The sequence below is a fragment of the Leptonychotes weddellii genome, chromosome 1, assembly GCF_054177405.1.
Source record: "Leptonychotes weddellii isolate Sample4059 chromosome 1, ASM5417740v2, whole genome shotgun sequence".
In the NCBI taxonomy this organism is placed as follows: Eukaryota; Metazoa; Chordata; class Mammalia; order Carnivora; family Phocidae; genus Leptonychotes; species Leptonychotes weddellii.
Window position 1 is genome coordinate 137,868,994 of NC_138369.1, and position 5,696 is coordinate 137,874,689.

The following is a 5,696-nucleotide window of genomic DNA, read 5'->3' on the forward strand; positions in this document are numbered from 1 at the left end:
AGAGGGCAGAGAGAGAATCTTAAGCAGGCTCCACACCCAGCAACCCTGAGATCATGACCTGAGCCGAAATCAAGAGTTCCACACTTAACCAACTGAGTCATCCAGGCACCCCAAGGAAATAGTACTTTAAATGGAGACAAGACTTGTTCCCACCTGAAATACTTTCACAGGAAAGGGTGATACAAAATATTGAGCAAGCTGGTCATGAAAGGCTTTGGTGAGAAGATGCTATTTGAGGAAAGACCTGAAAGAGGTATCTAGGGGAAGAGCATTCCAAGCAGAAGGGGACAGCAAGTGCAAAGGCAATGATGAAGTAAAGGAGGGCCAAGATGCAAAATCAGGTGTGGAGCAAGCAGGGAGGGACAATGGGGATACTGTTGCTGAAATCTCTCAGCCATCCACCATTTGTGACTGAATTGCAACTTGTAAGATTGACGGGGCCTTTGCTGCTCCAAGTTCATCGCTGGGTATGATATGCGAGAGAGCTGAATTCTCAGGGAAGTACTTCTTTCTCTTAGACAGGAGCCTTAGTTGCAACTTGGAGCTCCTGTGAGAAGTTTGCAAAACCAAAGGAAGGGAAAGGGAGGTAGAGACTGACAGGCAAGAATCAAAGCTCATCCATTCATTTATTCATTCACCCATTCGTGTGTTCTTGAAGCATTTACTTGATATCCACTTGCTATTTTCAGACACTCAGGTAACCAGAGTATGAAACTGAGTATGACAAAAATCCCACCACCTAAGTGGTTTACAGTCTGGCTGGCAGGAGTTGTCTACACAGACAGGGTGGGCTACGTTGGCAGTGGGTGGGAGAAGAAGGCAGGACACAGGCCCAGGCTTGTAGGAGGTCAGAAAGTCAGCAAAGGCAGCACTGGCGAGCACTGTTGGTGACCTCCCATGGGAAGGGCAGAGGCTGCCTACCCTCCCGGGGTGGAGGTGACTCAGCGCGCAGGGGCTGCCTCCCTCTGGCTGCCATTTGCATTCCCCCTTGCTCACTGAACCCCTCCCCCCCAGTGTCTCCAGGCTCTTCCCTGCCTCCACTTACTCAAGGTAGAGGGGAAGGGCTATGGAGGGTAGAAAAACAAGAACAGATGGACACAAAATTTCTCCTTTTGTTTCGAACCTGCATCTTCTTTTTCCAACATGGTGGAAAAGAAATTTTTAAAAAGCAGAATTCTACCTCCCTTGCATAAAAAAATCCAAACAAGAGAGATGCCTTCTTTTTTATCCCTAAGTATAAAGTGAAATAGTCATCTTCTTATCTACAGTTTAAACACAAATTTGCACTCATGGTGAGTGAATAAAGGAACACTTTGTTCTCACAACACTTAGTAACCGTTAACTCCAGGTTCTAAGAGACCCTGGTTGATCAGCTTCTCCACCAACCCCAGTTTTGAAGTGACCAAGTCTAGTTTCACAGCTGCGCGCTTCCCAGGCCATGAGGAGTGGTAGAGCCCACCAGGCATTGCAAACTGGTGGTTTGGTTTGGCAGGCCAGTGTTCTTCTTTACTTTTTTAGTTTATTTCCAGAGCGTTTAGGTAGGACATGAATTCATTTTGCCACAGCCCCAACCAGCTTTGGACCACTCCATACTGCCTATATCCACGTGTTTCAACGTCTCTACCGTCTCTTGAAGGCAAGGAAACGTCTTAAAGTAATTCTATTAACTTCCCAGGAATATTAGACATTTAATTCTGAAGTCCTCATGGGCCCACCCGCTCTCAAGCCTTACAGTCCCGTGTGTCCCTAAGAGCCCACGTAGTCACGGCTGCCAGTCAACAGAAAGTGTCTGTTGAGAAAACAATTTAATTCTAGCATTCCCTTTGGGAGCCTCAAGGCCAGGATTAGGGTGGGGCAAGTGAGGTGCTTGCCCCAAGTGTGAACTTTAAGGTCACATCAAAAAAATCCGAAATTAAGATAAATAATATTTTAATGCAATATTTGAAAAATCAAAATGAAGGCACTGATAAATGCATTAGGGATAAACAAAAAATCAAAATTTCAAATAAAGACAAGCTTCTGTTCGTATATCCGCAACCCTGTATTTTTGCACAATGACATCAGTTCTTTTCAATTAGCCCTAGATCCCTGGCCTGACAAGGGATCCATGGCCACCCACAGGTGGGTTTATGAGGGGTGACAACGGTGTGACAACAGGTTGGGCAACCAACGTGAGGCTTTGTATTGAGATACGGCTTTGATTGTAGAGATTTATTAGCCTTCCCACTTGTTCCAAAATATAGGATAATGTTCTAATAAGTGTATATGTATAGCGTTGCACATATTCCCCCTTTACCTCGGCCGTCCATAAAGCACTGGGAAGCAGCAATAGGAACCATGAATTTTAAATCATCGGTCTGTAATTTTAGCAATCTTTATGAAAATGTCTCTTGTGGAGCAATTTACAAAATATGTGCACCATGAACCCATTTTAAATACATATCTACATATACATAGAGATATAGATAAATAGATAAGTGGAAGGTGTATAGAAAGGAAGAAGGCAGAGAAGCAGACTATATAAAGCTCTATCTCTAAATGTTGAAATGCTCAATTTTGGGTGGCAAACCATGGAGTATTTTTATCTTCCTTTTCTTATTTATATTTTTTTACCTCTCTAAAATGAAACAGTATTATTTGGGTAATTAAACAATAAAATTACTTTAAGATTCTTTTGACAAACCCATGTGCTTTCATAGTCTGATCACATGTGATGCAATGTTAACCAGAAATGTTTTCCTTGGTGTAGAAGCATCTCACCTCAATAAAAAGGTACTTATTAAGGTACCATCTGCAACACTAAATACGCAGCAATTACCAACAATGACACATACCTGTAAAAAAACAAATCAAGTAATCAATCTGCTGGAAAATGTACACTCAAAATATGTTTGCCACTTTAATAGAATTCTCCAAGACCATTTAGTAACACATCATTCTTAGCTATAATCTTGCCCTCGTTCCTGATGACGATGAATTTCTTCCCAGGAATACAGGACAAAATTGCAATTATATCAGAGTAAATATGTGACTGAAAGAATTGGTGGGTGTGGATGCAGGCCTTACCTACATGATAGGCAGGCATGAGTTTCAACCCCCCAGGAAAAAAAGCTAGGTGGGGTTTTTTTTTTTTGGGGGGGGAGTTGTTTTGTTTCATTTTTTTGAAATAAAGAAGGCCCACATTTCTAATGCTTATTAGCTAACATTTAGCTAGAAGGGTCACCAATCATTAAATTATTTTTATAAGCAGCTTAGCAGAAGCTGTGTTTCCATGACAACAGACAATGTATGGAAAGGTTAAAAAAAAAGTTAATGGGATTTGTGGTGATCTCAATAATGCTCTATGGAAATCATTCATTAATCTGATTTTCCTATTTCTCAGGCTCCCATGCCAACTGCAGAACTGGATTTTCTGGGGCTGGCTGATGTTGGAAATAATGCATTTTTGAGAGCTCCGAAGTGCCTTTTTCCTTAGGAGTTGAGATAGTTTGAGAATCCCTCCCTGAGCTGAACATGGGCAGGGACCACTATAAAAGACCCCCAGAACACTTAAAACTGAGCAAGGAAAGTGAAGATTTGGTCAGAGCAGCAGGCCCAAGTTTATCTCATAATTTGCTCATAATTAAATATATGAGGAAAAGAGATACCAGCCTGCTTTCCAAATTCCTGAAATAAGTCACAGGATGGATGATGGTGGAAAAAGATTGAAGGATGGGCAAAGTGTGAGTAGAATGATAGGAACTGTATTACAACATGACTGAACATTTTAGACCCAAATAATACAGCTCAGTGAAAAGACTACTTCATGTAGACATGGCCATAGTTTTGCTATCAGTAGAATATTGGGAATAAAATATGGTTTTATCACTATTTGAAAAATTCACCTGTTGATGGTGAGGCTTTTTTTACTTGTCCTCAACCTAGTTTTAATTTTTTAAAAAGATTTATTTAGTGCTAGCTTCAGCAGCACATATATTAAAAAGATTTATTTATTTGAGAGAGAGAGAGAACACAAGCTGGGGGAAAGGCAGAGGGAGAGGGAGAGAGAGAGTCTCCAGTAGACCCCCAGCTGAGCATGGAGCCCAACTCAGGGCTCAGTCTCAAGACCCTGAGATCATAACCTGAGCTGAAATCAAGAGCCAGACACTTAACTGACTGAGCCACCCAGGCATCCCTAATTTTTTTTTTAACAAAAATATAAGAGAACAAATCTATACCTTTATTTACTTTTTAGTAAGTTTAAATCCTTGAAAGGTACAGCATCACACGGATTCTGTGGCCAGTGGCTTTAGCAGGAAGGTTGCTTTGGAATTTGGCATGAACCATGCCACTCTTTCCATGAGCCCAAGTTACTTCTCTCCAGATCACTCTGGTTTTGTTTGGTTTGCCCACAGGAGTCACTGTGTTGTTCTTTGCTTTGTACACATAAGCACATCTCTTGCCTAGATTGAATTCTGTTTCATCTAAAGCATAAATACCTTCAATTTTAAGAAGAGCTGTGTGCTCCCTCTGGTTCTAGAGACCCCTCTTATAGCCAGCAAAAATGGCCTTGGACCAAGATTCCAGACATATTTATCGTTTTAGGAGTCCTGTTCCCAGGAGGCCTCCACAGGTTCCAAGATGAGGGAAAGAGAAAAGCCAGCCTAGTTTTAATTTTTATTAAGTACTCCAGATGTAGATTTTTTAGAATCAACAAATTATGTTGCTTTCTGACCAGAATTAGAATCTATTTATTTCTGTATCTTGAATGGTCTATACTAGCCAGTATCACCCTGACTTTGTGTGTGTTATGTATAAGTTTGAGTCACATTGTTTTGTGTCAGTGTGAGGACTGCAATTATCCTTGGTATATCTTTTAGGATTATCACAAGCTTCTCTGATGTGTCCTCCTCCACCTTGAAAATTCTTTTTAAGGAACCAAGAGTTTATAAAGCAAAAAAACAGATTATTCACATGTAAAAAACAAAATCCCAACTTTAACACAACCAGTAAGACCACCAAACAGTGTATATTAGTATAGACTTAAAATGCTATTGTTTTCAGTGTGACCATGGATTCAGTGGAAGAGTTTAGAATTATACTTTGAAAAAGAAGTTGAACCATGCTAAGTCACAAGGATGTTACTTTTAAGTATAGATTTGGGAGAGAAATGAAAGCATTCATCTTACCAAAAACAAAAAACAAAAAAAAAACTTTAGGGTAAAAGAGAATGCCTAAACAAATACTGCCAGTATGACTCCAACCCATGGATGACCTTCTCCAACACCTTATCTCACACCTGTTGAGACTTTAATCAGATTATGATTGAGTCCCAGATCCTTGCTCCAAAGTCTTCTGTGGAAATCACACCAACTCAGAATGAAGTAAAAAAAAAAAAAGCTCTTAAATTGTTCGAATATGTTACTGATGCTTTCTGACTTTTTTCTGTGTGGCTGTTTCTCCCAGTGAAAATTTCACTCAATAACAGTGACGAGGAAAGGCCCCTTGATCCACTGAGGACTCACCCCTTCTGTGACATCAGCTTTCTTCAATTTATTCAGTAGGCACTAGCTCCACACAGAGCTGAGTAGAGTTAGCAGGGTGTAGGTTGTTCCTCCTAAAATCACGTATTTCCATGCTCTTCATTACTGTGAAGGCTTCGACATAATTTTCTTTTCCTTGCCAGGGAATTCTATGTGGAGATGAGTATAGGAAGC

The 5,696-nt window shown here is 40.6% G+C and overlaps 1 pseudogene; it reads right to left on the minus strand.

Moving 5' to 3' along the window:
* Positions 1 to 4,230: 4,230 nt before the first annotated feature.
* On the minus strand, positions 4,231 to 4,557 carry LOC115936699 (large ribosomal subunit protein eL33 pseudogene; annotated as a pseudogene).
* Positions 4,558 to 5,696: the final 1,139 nt, after the last annotated feature.